Here is a 6,000-nt window from a genome sequence, read left to right on the forward strand (position 1 = left end):
ACCTCATGACTTTTACCTGTTGGGATCTCACAAATAGATAATTCACTAACTCAGAATTTTTTTTCCCCTCAAGTACTAACTGTGTGGAACATACTTGGCTAAGATTCAGGGATAAAAATCTAGTTACAATGCCATCCATACTCTCAATGAAATTAAAAAGTAAAGGAAGAAGAAGATATATAATGTTTAGAATAATATCACTCAAATGATTAAAACTTAAACAATTTTTAGATAAATTTAAGACTGAGGTCCAGGGAAAATGGATCTTTGTCACCTTCAGGAAGAATGGTAAGTGACTCAGGGAAAGAATCCCACATGATGTGGAAAGTGCCATTGAGTTTAATCTTGAAGAAAAAAACATTTCAACAGATGGGGATGAAATTTAGACAGAGTCAATTTCAGGTAATAGGGGAAGAGGATGTATAAGAAAAAGAAAATCAAAATGTCCTTAAAGGAGTGTGCAGAAAGTAAAACAGAATCAGGTTAAGCAGATGTTCAGCAGAAAAGAAAAATATACCACTAATGGAGGAAATCACTAATTGGAAAAGAGAGTGGGGGCTTAGTAGGGTGGGGTAGGGCTGGGGATTTGATGAGACTTCCCTAACAAATCAATATAACAACAATGTGTTTTCAGAAACAATTGAAATTCTTTCAGTTTTCTGAGACATTAGGAATAAAAAGAGCAGAGAATAGACCTAGAGGATTTAAACTAAGTAGCTTAAAAGAAAGAAAAAAAAAACTGAGTAACACTGAACATAAGCCAGTTGGCTGAGTGTTTTTCACAGCTACCTCAGTTCATTTGTGACCATTATCATTTTGATTCAAAGAATCAAAACAGTATTCAAATTAATCTTTCTTTACCACTCTATCTGATACTACTAGAATGCTGACTTTTGATATACATTGCATAATATTTTCCTCTTTATAGACTGTATTTTACTAGTCTCTCAAATTAAAGAGTGTAATTTTTGGAATGTAGATAGATTTGTCACCAATGGAGAATATGGGCATGCCCAAGAATCACTTGTTGGTAAGTAGGGAATCTTTCAAAAAGCTTATCTTTGTTGCTTCATCTTCCCCAAAAAACCTCCAAAAAAAAAAGCAAAACTTGACCAATCTGGATGTATATTTGGAAAACAGCTTATTTTAAGAGAACCTTTAAGGAAGCATTTTTGCTTTCACAAATTATTATTTTGAATTAATAAATAATAACAATAGGAATATTTTTGACAACTATAGAAATTTTTAATAACTTGCAAGGTGTAGATTGAATTGCCAACTACCAAGTCAGGGAAGTAGAAAAAAAAATCTCATGAAGAAAATTTGTTTTCTAAGGTAGTGGAGCAAAACTAGAAAACTCTCAGAGGTTTTCCTTAACCAATGTTAAGCCTCTACACAGAACTTAAAGTTAACTCTCCCAAAAAAGAGTGAAAAAAATTTCTTGCCTCAAGATATCATGGAGGATTTCACTAAAAGTCTGTCCAATGGGGGTAAAGGGAAAGTATAGCCCAGTGTAGGCAGGAGAGTTGGAAAGCCAGTAGGAAACTAACCAGAACACAGTTCAGGTCCAGTCTCAGCAAGCCAGTGGTGCTTCAGATCAAGATGAAGAACCCAACCCTAGCTCAGAAGACAAAGTCTGAGCCCCTAGACCTCTAGTGTAACAGGCAGTTCAAAATTGGGTTGCCCACACAGAGAATAAACTGCTTGCAATGAAGCATAGGCAACCCATAGGCAAACATAGGCAATCCCAAAGGCAAGCATAGGCAAGCATAGGCAAGCCTAGGCAAGCAGTAAGGTAGGGATCAGACCCAAGTACATAAATCTTGGCACTATTTCCCCTGTACCTCAGAAGCAGAGCTCAACTATCAAAATTAGCAGAAAAAAAGAGCAAGAGTTACTATTCTGAGAGGATCAATAAAAACATTATCTCAGAAGAGGAAAGCATTGAAAAAATGTCTATGTATGAAGCCTTGAAGGGAATTTTTGAATTAGTATCAAATCCAAAAAGACCTCTTTGGAAGAGTTAAAAAAAATTCTAAAAACCAAAGGAGAGAGGAAGAAGAAAAATAGAGAAAAGAAATGAAAGTCACAAAGGGGAACTATGAAAGATTAACTGAAGAAAAAAAATACCTTTAAAAAGTAAAATTGACCAAATGGAAAAAAGAAATCAACTCCTTTAAAGTAAGCAAGATGACCTGGAAAAGGAATATAATTAATCAAAAAGTAAAATTAACCAACTGGAAAGGAAAACCCAAATGCTAAATGAAGAAAATAAAACCCTAAAAATTAGAATTGGACAAGTGGAGACCAATGACTCTCTGAGATACTAAGATTAAATTAAACAAAATCAAAAGGTTCAAAAACTTCAAGTAACTATTAGGAAAAACAATTTACCTGGAAAATAGATCCAGGAGAGCTAATTTATGAATTACTAGTATCCTGAAAGTCATGATCAGAAAAAGAGAATGGACAAGATCATGTAGGAAATTATCATAGAAAAACAACTCTAATTTCCTAGAACAAGAAGACAAAATAATCTTTTAAAGAATCCATTGATGATTCCCTGAAAGATATCATAAAATTAAAAATTCCAAGAAATATTGAGGTTAAATTTTAAAATTCTCAATTAAAGGAGAAAATACTGCAAGCTGCCAAAAAAAGGAGCAAATTAAATACAAGGGAGTCCAAATCAAGCTTCAAATGAAAGGATTGTAGGGTCTGAAATATAATATTCCAGAGGGCAAAAAAGATTAGATTATAATCAATAATCAACTACCTTCATTTTCTTTTCGGGAAAAATATGGATTTTTCAATTAAATAGAGGACTTTCAAACTTATTTGTTAAAAAGATCATAACTGAACAAAAATTTGGTCTTCAAATATAAGACTCAATAAGTGCATATAAAGGGAAATAGAAAAAAATCAAGCCATTAAGATCAATAGAAAAAAGGTTAATAAGACTAATTGAGTAGACAGCACCTTAACTCTTGAGAATTGTATTTCTCTTAGGGCAGTTGTAAGGAACATAATTAGACAGAGGATGTGCATATTTCTATTGGGACAACTGGAGGAAGGTACTTGGACAGAGGGTGTGGTATAAATTGATTATGATATAATGATGTTTATGTTCTTGTATCTACTCAAATACTATGGTACCTTATCAGGATAGTTGAAAGAAGTATAATTTGACAGAGTGTTGGTAAGACAAATATAAAACTATTAAGACTTGAGAAAGGATTATATTGGGAAAATAAGGAAGAGGCACTACAGGATAATTAGCACCACATGAAGATGCACAAAGGACCTTTTAAAGTAGAGGGAAAGTAGGGAGAGTGTAACTCTGAGTAAATCTTTCTCTCCACAGATTGAATTCAAACTGGGAATGAGGTACACTCTCAATTGGGTTTAGAACTTTATTCTACTTTACAGGGAACAGGGGGAAAGGACAGTGTGAAGAGTGTGAAGCAGGTCACAGTCAAAAGCAAAACAAAAAGGGGAAAGGAGAAAGAAAAGTAAAAACAGAAGATATAATGGAGGGAAAGAAAAAGCTTTTGCACAAACAAAACCAATTCAATCAAGATTAAAAGAAATGCAGAAAGTTTTTGAGTATCTGTAAGAAATAATGGACAGACTATGGAATAGCCTTGAAAGACTTGCATGAACTGATGCTGAGTGAAGTGTGTAGAACCAAGAGAATGTTCTTATATGTTAACAGCAACGTTGTGAGATGATCTACTATGATGGATGCAGCTCCTATCAACAGTTCAGTAATTAAGGACAATACTGAGAATCTTGTTAAGAAAAAATGACATCCACATGCAGAGAAACAATATGGAGTCTGAATGCATAGTGAAACAGACCATATACAATTTTATAATAATAATAAAACTTCTTTTATGTTGTTTTTATGTTCTTTTATATTCTCTCAGGATCCCCCCCCCCTTAGTTCTAATTCTTCTTTCACAACATGCCTAATATGGAAATATGTATTTGGAATATGGAAATAATTGTATTTCTACATACTATATCAAATTATTCTCTGCAATGGGGAGAGGAGAGGGAAGAGATAATATTAGAAAAATGTTGAATTTGAAAGTTTGCTAAAGAATGAATGTTGAAAACTATTTTTGCATATAATTGGAAAAAATAAAGGAGAGGATAAGAGAAAGTTTATGTTCAATCTATATTCATTTTTTTCCTGTTCCTAACTAATGACCTCATTGATAATATCCTTGATTCTTGTTTTGACTCTTATTAAAATGTTGTATGGGTAGGAAAGTAGACATAAAGCTCAGTTTTTGATACTGAGCCATTTTTATATTTTATTTTAATAATAGTCTCTATGACTGTTTCCCCCCCCTCACCTTTTGGTTCTTCTCATCTTGCATGTGCCTTTTTTTTTTAAATTTAGAACAAAGGGTTAAGTGACTTTCCCAAAGTTACACAACTAGCCAATTATTAAGTGTCTGAGACAATATTTGAAATCAGGTCCTTCTGCTCCAAGGCCAGTGCTCTATCCACTGTGCCACCTAGCTGCCCCACTGAGTGAATCTCTTAATGCCTGCACAACTATGAACCCACCAGGACACATATCCACGGTTAATCTTTGTCTAATCTCATTTTTCTCATCTTTATACTATTTAATAGCTTTTCTATTTCTATAAGCATATCTGAGAATGTAATGGTAGATTTAAGTTGACTGACTCTCCTGACCTTGATGTGTTTTGTTTTAAAATTTAGTTGCCAAGTTTTTTTTTTTCTGATTGTCTTCTATTTGTTGACCTTTAATGTTCATTCTTATTTGTCCCCTGGATGACTTTGCCTTATTCCCTTGTGAAGCTTTTTAAAAACTGTCTTTAACTTTCTTTTTTTGTTCTGTGCTCCTTTTTGAATTCTGTTTTGTGAGATGAAAACTGATCATAATCATTTATTATTCTTATCTGTTAGATTTTGCAAATGAGTTAATATTTCATATGGGTATTACCTATGTCTATCATATATATTTTCATTTGGCAAGTAAATCAAATTTTTGTCAAGTAAAGAATTTTTAGACTCATTTGGTTTCTATTATGGCAATTGATTTTCATTGGTAAAATTGCATGATTTTATGATCATCAGTGACTATATCATTTGTTTCCTGTATATTCTATTTTTATAATCAATGATTTGTTTGACTAGGTAAAGACGGAAATTTGAGTTATATTCACCATTTTTCCTCATTATTATTTTTTTTTGAGTTTTTAAATTCATTTTGACCTTTATTCTGGCAAGTCACTGATCAGACTATAAAGCTAGATAATTTAAAATGTTTCATTAACAATAAGATGTTTTCTTTCCATTAAAACATATTCAGAAGCAATGGCATTTGTTAATCACATGATTCCTGTGTAAATTCCAATTTCAGGAACTTCTCATAATTAACCTAAATTCTAAAGCTTATAATTAAATCATTGATTAAAATTTATTATGTTCTGTTAAGGTATTAACATTTTGTTTTAAATGTGTTAAATAAGTTGGGTGACTTGATTGAATAAATAAATCAATTTCAGTTTTTAAATTATAAAATTTAAAAATCCAGAAGGTAAAAAAGTAGTTTTTGAGACAGGGCTCTAAGAGTTGATGGAATCAACTCTTTGTAAGGAAAAACTTCTTACAAAACATGATTCTTCAGCTGTATCTTAAAGGAAACCCTTTTAGAGCCCAAGGCAAGGTGGGAAGCGTGTACAAAAGCATTGGGACAGACATGAGATGGTGTTTTTTTTTAGTAGGAACAAGAAGACCAGTTTAGGTGAGTCTCAAAATGCTGAAGTAGGAATAATGTTTTATGAGTCTAGAAAGTTGAATTGAACCCAGTTTTAAAAGTTAAAGAAAGGAGTTAATATTTTATCCTAGAAACCATAGGAAGCAACTATAGTAGGTTGAGTAGGGGGCCCACTTGTTTAGATCTGTGCTTAAGCAAAATGACTGAACTGGTGAAAGACAAGACAAGGAGACCAATCT

The sequence above is a fragment of the Macrotis lagotis genome, chromosome 5, assembly GCF_037893015.1.
Source record: "Macrotis lagotis isolate mMagLag1 chromosome 5, bilby.v1.9.chrom.fasta, whole genome shotgun sequence".
Taxonomy (NCBI): Eukaryota; Metazoa; Chordata; class Mammalia; order Peramelemorphia; family Peramelidae; genus Macrotis; species Macrotis lagotis.